Here is an 11094-nt window from a genome sequence, read left to right as displayed (position 1 = left end):
TGATGCAGAAATGCATATGGTGGGAAAAGTCAGTGCTTCCAAAGACGTCTGTAGAGCAGACGTCGCACAGTATTAATTAAAGTTTTTTCAGGCCAGCAGTTAATTAAAAGTGATTGGAGGCGGATCAGTTGATGCCAGCTGTGTACTTGCCATCTTTCAAAAATGTGCACTCTGTGTGGGTGTTAGTTTCCTATAGATAAAAAGACACAAGTTTTCACACAAATGAAAAGAGGGCATTATTATGTGTCAGAGACCCTAGTAAATGTGTAAATAGCATAATATGTTAGTGTTATTTTTATTTTATGTATCAGGCACAATAGCCTCCATTGTTGAATTTTTGTTGGGGTTAGTTAATTGCTATAAAGTACTAATTTTTGTAAATATCTATTTTATAGAATTGCAGCACATGGAAGGATGAATATAATACCATATTATGTATGTTTTTATATTGTAAGTAGAAAAACTCAGATGGCCTCTATTCACTGTTGATATTGGCCTTTATTTTTTATGGCACTAACCTTGCCATTTTGTTTATATTATATGCTCTCAGATGGTAAATGTAATTTACTGTAATAATTGTTAAATTTTATAACAAATTTACATTGTCAAATGTTTTTATACTCTTCATCCTGAAAATATACTTGCCCTCTAATTTTGTCAAAACAAAATATTTCTTATGTAACAAAACCCTTTATGCTCCTGAAACAAAGTTTTTGCATACTGGCACTAAAGAAATACCATTTACCTAAATGTAGAGTACATAAGGCTATAGGCAATGAATACTAGACTAGAAGTGTTAACTTGCAAGTGCAAAAATCCTGTGAGAGGAAAACTGTAAATGCAAAGAAACAGTGTGCAACAATTCACTAATTCCTGTTCTACTGTCTGAGGAATACAGCATCAAGTAAAAAATAATACTATTTTCATTCACTACTAAATCTGTCCACTTTTCTAGTGTGATCATCATCATTTGCATGAACTGGGCGCACACATGGCACTTACAAACAAATGAAAAATGAATCAGTATACCAATTGGAAGAACAATAACTAAAGTCAGTTTTCTTCTTGTGAGATTCCTGCAATTACAACTTAATGCTTGTGACAGTCAATATATGAATATATCGGCTTCATAATATGGAACTCCAAAGTTGTCATCACAGTTGAAGAAATAAAGACCTGTTTCCTTGCATAATTAACACGCCTTATTCATCTCCACATTTTTAATATGTTCCTCACTGTACATCACACCACCATTAAATGTCTTGCATCTCATATGAATAGTGCTAAAATATCCTCAGTGTCCATGGAAATATTGACAGAAGAGATGGTTTAAGAGGAAATGCTTCATTTCGTTAAATTTATTCATTCATAATTGGCAAGGTCACTGATAACCATGCCATTGAGCAAAATAAAACAAACACCATCATCACCTTAAAAGTTCTTATGACATCTTGTACCTACTATTAATCTTAGGAGTCCTGCAAAATGTGATGTATTCTATTGCACTTCATGTGTCTCTCTTGTTTAACTAAGAAATATGGGCTACATATAAAACATTCCTATAGCTAGCAACAGAAATAAAGTGACTGTATACTACCCCCTTATAACATGTTGTGACTGAGGATGTTCAGGGAACCAGAATTGCAACAGACAGCTGATCATTCCTGTTGCCTTTAACATTATTGTTTAATAATGACCATAGGGACATGACTTTAAAAAATTATCAGTCTTCTGAGTGGTCTGAAGCAGACCACCATGAATTCATCTTCTGTGCCAACCTTCTCATCTTAGAGCAGCAGTTGCAACCTACATTGCCATTTGTTTACTGGATATATTCCAGTCTGTCTTCCTCTACAGTTTTTACCATCTACAGCTCAGTGTAGTACTATAGCTATTCCCTAATGTCTTAACAAATGTCCTATAATCTTGTCCTTTCTTCTTGTCAATCTTTTCCATACATTCCTTTCCTCACCAATTCTGTGGAGAACCACATCATTCCTTACCTTATCAGTCTGGATAATTTTCAACTTTCTTTTGTAGCACCATGTTTCGAATGTTTTGAGTCTCTTCTGTTTCATAATTCCCCACAGTCCATGTTACACTACCACACAATACTATGTTCCAAATGTACATTCTCAGAAACAGGGGTTGTTTTGGTGCCTAGGTAGCAGAACTCCTTAACTATATCAACTTCGCAATTCTCAATTCAGATGTTAAATTTCTCACTGTTCTCATTACTTTCATCTTTCTTCTTTTTACCCTCAATTTATATTCTGTACTCATTAGACAGGTTATTTCATTCAACACATCCTGTAATACTGTCACACTTCCGCTGCGGATAGCAATGTCATCAGCAAATCTGATCTTTCACCTTGAATTTTAATCCCACTCTTGAACCTTCATTTCATTTTCATATTTGATGTATAGATTGTGCAGTAGAGGCTAAAGACTACATACCTGTGTTACACCCTTTTTAATACAATCAGTTAGTTCTTGGTCATCCACTCTTATTGTTCCCTCCTGGTTGTTGAATGTATTGTGTATTACCTGGCTTACACTACACCTTACCCCTGTTTTTCTCAGAATTTCGAACACTTTGATCCATTTTACGCTATCTAACACTTTTTTCAGGGTGACAGTTCCTATCAACATCAATAGTCTTCATTCTTGCTTCCATTATCAACTGCAATATTGCCTCTCTGGTGCTCTTACCTTTACTAAAGCCAAACTGATCGTCGTTTAACAGAACCTCAGTTTTCTTTTTCATTCTTCTGTATATTATTCTTCTCAGCAGCTTGGGTGCATGAGTTGTGAATCCCCTTGTGTGATGACTCGTGTATTTGTCAGCTCTTGCTATCTTGAGAACTATGTGGATGATGTTTTTATTTTGAAAGTGTGATTGTATATCACCAGTTGTAGACACCATTGTGAATAGTCATTTTGTATGAATGCATAGTGTCTGTTCTTTCAGACATGTCTGCATGATATCCCGATGCAGCTGACATCAGTTATCCTTTTCCTTTCTTCGACTTCCCATTCAGTTCACATGTCATTTTGTTGATACTTCCTCCAATGATTTTTGAAATTTTGGTGGTATTTTATCTATCCCTTTTGCTTTATTTCATTCTAAGTCATCAAAAACTCTTCAAAATTTTGCTTCTAATACTGCATCCCCTATCTCTTCTATACTGGCTTATTTCTTCTTCCACATCATCAAATGTGCTCTCCTCCTCCTCATAGAGGCCTTCAATGTACTTTTTTCACCTATCCACTCTTTCCTTTACATTTAAAAGTGGAATTCTCATTGCACTCTTAATGCCACAGCACTTGATTTTAATTTCACCAAAGGCTATTTTGATTTTTCTATATGCTGAGTCAGTCATTTCGAGAATCATTTCTGTTTCAGTTTTTTCATGTGCTTCATGCAGCCATTTCACTTCATCATCCCTGAACTTCATTTCATTCCTTAGTGACTTGTATATCTGTATACCTAAATTTCCTAGAATACTTTGTACTTCCTTTGTTCGTTGATTAACTGAAATATTTCTTCTGTTATCTATGGTTTCTTTGTGCTTACCTTCCTGTGTCTTTTCAAACTTCTGTGGTTGCCCTTTTTAGATATGTCCTGTCTCTTCAATTGAAATGCCTACTGAACTACTCATTATCACAGTATCTATAGCCTCAGAGAACCTCATTCTTCCATCTCCTTCGTGCATTTCTTCTTCCTGACTAGTCTCTTAAGCTTTAGCCTACTCCTCATCATCAAATTGTGATAGGAGTCTATATTTGCCCACGGGTATGCCATAAATCTAATATCTGATTTTGGAATGTCTGCCTGACCGTAATGTAATCCAATTGGTTTTCATACTTCCCAGCCTTTTCCAGGTACATCTCATTCCTACTACCAAGTCCATAGTCTCCCCTAAACCTTTGTGCCCCCCCCCCCCCCTACAGCCATATTCCAATCCCATATGACTTTTAGAGGTTCATCTCCTTCTATGTACTAAATTATCCATTCAATGTCTTCATATACATTGTCTATTTCTTCATTTTCCACTTGCGACGTCATGTACACCAGAACTCTTGGTGTCAGTGTTGGTTTGCTGCTGATTGTTTCGAGAACATTCCTATCACTGAACTGTTTGCAATAGCTCACTATTTGCACTTCCTTCCTATTCATAATGAATCCTACTTCTGTTATACCATTTTCTGCTGCTGCTGCTATGATGTTCATACTTTTAAAGCATTCCGAGTGAAGCAAGTATTAGGAACAAATAACTACAGATCCTTTCTCAACATTTTTAAATGTCATCCCCACACATGCCTCTAGGGATAGCAAGGGATTCTTGTTGCCATAATATTTTATACAAATAATGTCATTATACATGAAGTTTGGTAGAAATTGCTCTAGATGTTCCTGAGTGTGGATTTTATGCACCTACATCCTTACCGAGAGGTTTGTCAGCCTTCTTGCGTCATCAGTCTGGTGATTGGTTTGATGCAATCCACCACGAATTCCTCTCCTGTGTCATCCTTTTCATCTCTGAGTAGCACTTGCAGTCTACACTCCTAATATTTGTTGGGTGTATCCCAATCTCTGTCTCCCTTGTAGTTTTTACTCTCTACAGCTCCCTCTAGTACCATGGATGTCTGATGTCTTAACAGATGTCCTATTGTCCTATCCCTCCTTCTTGACAGTGTTTCCCACATATTCCTTTTCTCCCCGATTCTGCAGAGAACCACCTCATTCCTTAGCTGGTCAGTCCACCTAATTTTCAGGCACAGTAATTTTTTCCAGACAGCAAGTGCTACATATGACAGGATTCATAAAAATTACATTAGGCATTATGGAGATATGTCACTGTCTTTCCCTATACCCCCACCACAGTCCCAACACTAGATGTGAAACATCATCAGCACTATTAGAGATTACTGTAGTGACTCTAAAACCTATTATCAGTATTATCGCCTGCTTTTCCCTCCCTCACACCATCTTGTTGCATCCTCATTCTCTTCAGTCTCCACCTCACATGCTGCTCCTTTACCTCTCACCACCATCCTCTTACATTTATCTCCTCCTCTCCTTTCCCCCCTCCCTTTGTTAGTCCATCTCCTCCTCGCTATCACTGTCCACTTTCTGTCACAGCGCCCCCATGGGTGGTAGATGTTTCTTATCCTCAAAGTACTTCTTCCCAGACAATAACTGTTACGTATACCATGTTTTCTTGGAACTGATCCAGTGGTTTAGGATGGACACTCTCTCTCTCTCTCCTATTATGGAGCTTTTGGTTGACAACTAGGTAAAACATAACATATGATTAATAAATATTACTGTTATTTATAGAGAAGTGTGCAGGTAATGGGAAAGCTATATTACAATTTGCCACGGTCTCTATGGTATTTTTGGATATTGGGACCCTATTCCTCCTCTGTGAATATCCAGCTTCCATGCTAGTGTAAGAGTGAAGGGATCATACGAATTTGTGAGAAAAGCTAGATATATTTGCATTTTACTGGGTGTGTAAATAATATCAACTGACAGGTAATTCTACTGTGTAATGTGAGAAACCAACAAAGTGACGAAAATCCCTTGATAATGATCTTCCTTTCTTCATTTTGTACACTAATCGCAAATTTACTTTCATTCATAAACATCATTTGTCAGCCTCAAAACGGTTCTACTTTCCACGTCTTCTGAGCGATTAATTACCTTGACTCTTTTTAGAAAGGTCCATGTAGTTTTGTAAAATTTGTGTAGGTTGTAACGATTTGGCGTGCTCTACAGTAGCTCCATCTGTAATTAATAAGTATGCGCAAAATCAATTTTCTTTCCACTCCACATACTTAAATACTGATTAGCAGGAGTGTATTATGTCAACATAAATATGTAATGACTTAGTATTCAATGTGTCCACCACAGAACCTTGATGACTAGCACGGGGACCACACGACAATAAGATTTTTGTAACATTACATCCGTAAACATAAGGAAAGTCAGAATTCAAATACCAATCTTGTAAAGCAGTTAGATGCAAAACTGAAGAATAGGGAAGACTTTGAAGCTTGCTGACCATTTTTAATATCCTAAACTGAGGTGGTGGTGTTTCTGACTGGCATTGTGGCTACATGGTGGAGTATTTGTTTGATGGATGGTGGTTTGGGTTCGAATATTGGAGTAATCAGAAACTTAAACAAAGGTGCATGTTCTATGAGCATTTACGTGAAGTGTAAAATACAAGAAGATGGAACAAATTCATTTGTGATTTTTAAATTGTACATCCTTTTTTAACAATCAGTAACTAATGAGTTATCTTAAAATTACCTCAAGAAAGTACACGCAATTCTGTAGTGGAAGGTAACAAGCGCACATAAATAAAGATGCACAACTTCTCAGAATTTTATTTTGCCTAGTAACTCCAAGGAAAACTATCAACTTAGAAATCTGGCCATCATAACTGAATACTGTTATTTCTTTTAAACATTTACAGTTTAAACATGAAATTAGACAACAATTCCTTAATGGATGCAACGTTTTCCTGCATCTTTTACAGAGTAACTTCTATGTCCAGTATTTCGAAGGCATTCCTTTCTCAAACAGTTATTATACAGAGGGGCTCACGCTCTTTAGTCATATAAAACGTGCATAAAAGAATTATAATAAATGTCTTAATGCAGAATAAGCAATTAAAACCTATAACATTCTCAAATAAAGGAAAACCTTACAGAAAATCCACTTAATAAAAGACAGTGAAACATTTTCGGTAATGTAATCCGAAAACAAATTAAGTGTTAAAACAAATCTTAAATCAGAGGGACCTTAATAGGTAAAAATTTAACCCCTGAGTCTGGCTTAAATAACAAAGATTTTACAAATACTTGGCCAAAACACTAGAGATAAAAAATAAGAAAACGTTCCCAATATAAAATATTTAAAAACACTGTCAATAACCACCAGAGTGAGTAATCGAAATGTTGAACGGCATTCAGATAAGTTAAATACTGAAGAGATCAGTGAAGAGAGTGCCAACACAATGTACCATCCGCAGTATACAACTTTAACATAAGTGCTCTCAAACACCATCAAAGTATTAAAGTTAATTACATATTAATATAGTAATACCAGAAGCCGACAGTTTTAGCGTATTGAACTGTAAATCTTATCGTGTGTTCGTTTGCATTCTTCCTTCTTTCATGCTACGAAATTCCACAAGCAATATGGCGGAATTCGGCCAAATTAGCAAATGACACATGCTGAAATTGGTTTTGGATCATACAGACAGCACATTCAGCAGTGCACAAACAGCACGTAATCTCGAAGGAAAACTAGCTGGCCCACTAAGTAGTATAACACTTTCACACTAATGTAGGGTTTAGTTTCAAGACTTAAACTGAAACTCCACTTTACTTTAAGGCGACACTGCGAACATATATCTTAAATGGTGTCACCGAACTTCCGTCCAAGGTAACAGCATGGTCCAAATGTCAACAATCCTCGCTGTCTGACGACTCTCATTCTCTCGAGGTGGCAATACCATGAGGCGGTCCGCGTATGGCAATTTATAACACGACTCAGCTGCCATCTAGCGAGACCCCGACGAAACCGTCGCCTAGAGACGCGATCTCGGTTTCTTTCATATCGGTGGCGAACCAGCTTAACTAAGAATTTTTGTTTTCAATGAAAACAGGATTTTTGTGTGCAATATTAATTAGAAATAAGAACACCGTGCAAACATTTTTCATAAAAATTAGAAATATTATAACTAGCCAATTTCGATGAATTTTGATTTAAATGATGTAGATATTCCAACTAAATGGAAAAAATGGAAAAGAAACACAAAAACGAGACTAGATGCAGCGGTTACCAATCTCATGTGCTTTATTTCAAACGCTTTGCGGAAATGCTCGTAGAACATGCACTTCTATTTAAAAATTTCATTCCAACTGGAATCGAACCCAAGCGCCGCACACAGCGAGCAAGCATTCTACTACAGAAAATATGTATCTAATTATAACGTATTAGACATTGTTGCAGAATCGCCAGGTACATTTCCTCGAGAGTTACTGAGAGATGCATAGAACTACTTTGTGTCAGATATATTTGAGGCCAACCTTACGTACCACAAATATACAAAAAATTACAAAAATCCTGTTGCCGTGTGGTGTCAATGTAACTATAGCCTAAGGCGCCACGCCCCTTCTGTCAGATTGAGTTTAATGCAGAAAGCTTCCAGTGTGAATGAAAGTACTTACGAAAAAAATTGGCAGCTAGTTTTTACTGAAATGGTCTTGTAGCATAGACACACTCATAATAACACTTATAAAGCAATGAATAGAGTGAAACACACATTAATATAAATACACAAATGTTACAGGTACTGCTCTAATGACAACTGCTGTCAGTCAACTCTTAGGTACAAAAACTATATGTGGGATCAAGAATCTCAAATATGCTTTACAGAATGCTTATGCGCAGAGTAATAGAATATGGTACTTTTGATATGAATTAACAGTTCAGCGTACCAAAAGTTCAAACTGATCGTAGTAACCAAATGTTAATTACTGTGTAGGATACAAGCATTTAGCGATGTGGACCGCTGCTGGAGTTAAATGATTTGTGATACTGATTAAATCTTGAGTGCATTGTTTAACAATACAACTACTGGACGAAGATACAATTGAATGTTGCTGTCAGCTGGATGACATCTACTGTTCTGTTTAACAAAAGTATGACCGCATACCATTTTACACTCGTAAGTTCTAGTAAACAATATCATCTTTAATCTTTTTTACAAATTAATCAAAAAATTCTGTAACTGGCAGAGCAGCGTTTTAATTAAAAGTGATGGTTTACCTTTGTTAACCTTTGTTAACAGCTCTACGTTATGTCGACTGAATACAAAGTTCTGACAGTGACTGAAATCTGCTAGGCTGAAAAAGTAGTTAGTGAACTCTGGAATAATGTTAGTTACCCCGGAGGGGGGGGGGGGGGTATGAACATCGTTTTACTGTATAATGCAGTGTCTTGTATTGTAATTGTATGTTAACTGGGGACCTAGAAACGACGGAGAGGCTCCGTCCCCGCCGCAGCCGCTGTGGTCCACAACCCCCACGACGACTGCCGCAGTTTACTTCACCCCTCCGCCGCCCCGCCCCCCCCCCCCCCCTCCCAGGGAACGTCTCACACCAGACGAGTGTAACCCCTATGTTTGCGTGGTAGAGTAATGGTGGTGTGCGCGTACGTGGAGAACTTGTTTGCACAGCAATCGCCGACATAGTGTAACTGAGGCGGAATAAGGGGAATCAGCCGGCATTCGCCGAGGCAGATGGAAAACCGCCTGAAAACCATCCACAGACTGGCCGGTTCACTGGACCTCGACACAAATCCGCCGGGCGGATTTGTGCCAGGGACCAGGCGCTCCTTCTCACCCGGAAAGCTGTGCGTTAGACCGCACGGCCAACCGGGCGGGCATAATGCAGTATAATATGACGGTAGGTAAGTAGTTTAGTTTTTGTATGGCGCAGCGGCATTGATGGCCACGGATTAATGAGAGCTGAGATGTGGATGTAGCCTCAGATACTTCCTACCTCTTGATGACTGCAGTGTAGTCTCTGAAATCGACACTCTGCAGTCTTTTATAACGTACATTTTTATAAGACGTGTATGAACTTTTATGGCTGACTGAATGATCCTTAAGGGACATTATAATAGCAACAAGTGACATATCCGCTTCTGGATTGTCACATCTCAGCTTCTAATATTATTTCACTTAAAATTGCGTTATTATTACTCCATTTACATTGAATTAACAGTAAAACTATTTATTTTTATTTTAGTTAAGTAAAAGCAAGCCAGCGGCCTTTCCGCAGTGGTAACATCGGTTCCCGTCAGATCACGGAAGTTAAGCGGTGTCGGGCTGGGCTAGTACTGGGATGGGTGACCATCCGGTCTACCGAGCGCTGTTGGCAAGCCAGGAACCCATGGTGGCTTGCGGGGTGTCTATGCAGAGGTAGATGGCCAACAGCCTTGCTGCAGTGGTAACACTGTTTCCCGTCAGAGCACCGAAGTTTAGCGCTCCGGTCTGGGCTACCACTTGGATGGGTGACCATCTGGTCTGCCGAGCGCACTCATCCATTGTGCGGCAAACTGAGGAACTATTTGATTGAGAATTAGCGGCTCCGGTCTCGGAAACTGACACACAGGCGAGACCGCGGTGTGCTGACCACATGCCCCTTCGTATCCGCATCCAGTGACGCCTATGGGCTGTGGATGACACGGCGCTCGGCCGGTACCGTTGGGCCTTCATGGCCTGTTCGGGAGAAGTTTAGTTCAAGAAAAAGCAAAGTCTTGGAAAAAATTAATATTTTTAACACACTGACATTACGTTGGCCTTTGTTCTCGGATCTTTGTAATTGTTCTGTATCAGAAAGATGTGACACAAAGTTTTTTGCTTTCTTCTTGTTCTGGCATTGGCATAATAGGGATGGAAGAGTACTCGATGTATATTTTTCCCTATAATAATTGGACCATTGTACTTCACTCTGCAGCGGAGTGTGCGTTGATATGAAACTTCCTGGCAGATCTCCAGAATCTCATTCTGGAAACATCCCCCAGGCTGTGGCTAAGTCATGTCTCCGCAATATCCTTTCTTCAGGAGTGCTAGTTCTGCAAGGTTCGCAGGAGAGCTTCTGTAAAGTGTGGAAGGTAGGAGACGAGGTACTGGCAGAAGTAAAGCTGTGAGTACCGGGCGTGAGTCGTGCTTCGGTAGTTCAGATGGTAGAGCACTTGCCCGCGAAAGGCAAAGGTCCCGAGTTCGAGTCTCGGTCGGGCACACAGTTTTAGTCTGCCAGGAAGTTTCATATCAGCGCGCATTCCGCTGCAGAGCGAAAATCTCATTCTGGAAACATCCCCCAAGCTGTGGCTAAGCCATGTCTCCGCAATATCCTTTATTTCAGGAGTGTTTGTTCTGCAAGGTTCGCAGGAGAGCTTCTGTAAAGTTTGGAAGGTAGGAGACGGATACTGGCAGAAGTAAAGCTGTGAGTACCGGACGTGAGTCGTGCTTCGGTAGCTCAGTTGGTTAGAGCACTTGCCCGCGA

The 11094-nt window shown here is 39.1% G+C and overlaps 1 pseudogene; it reads left to right on the top strand.

Moving 5' to 3' along the window:
* The first annotated feature begins 9848 nt into the window (after positions 1-9848).
* LOC126337381 (5S ribosomal RNA) lies at positions 9849-9966 on the top strand (annotated as a pseudogene).
* The last annotated feature ends 1128 nt before the right edge of the window (positions 9967-11094 follow it).

This window comes from Schistocerca gregaria, chromosome 2 (genome assembly GCF_023897955.1).
Source record: "Schistocerca gregaria isolate iqSchGreg1 chromosome 2, iqSchGreg1.2, whole genome shotgun sequence".
In the NCBI taxonomy this organism is placed as follows: domain Eukaryota; kingdom Metazoa; phylum Arthropoda; class Insecta; order Orthoptera; family Acrididae; genus Schistocerca; species Schistocerca gregaria.
Note: the sequence above shows the minus strand (reverse complement) of the source record. Positions and strands in the feature narration are given on the sequence as shown.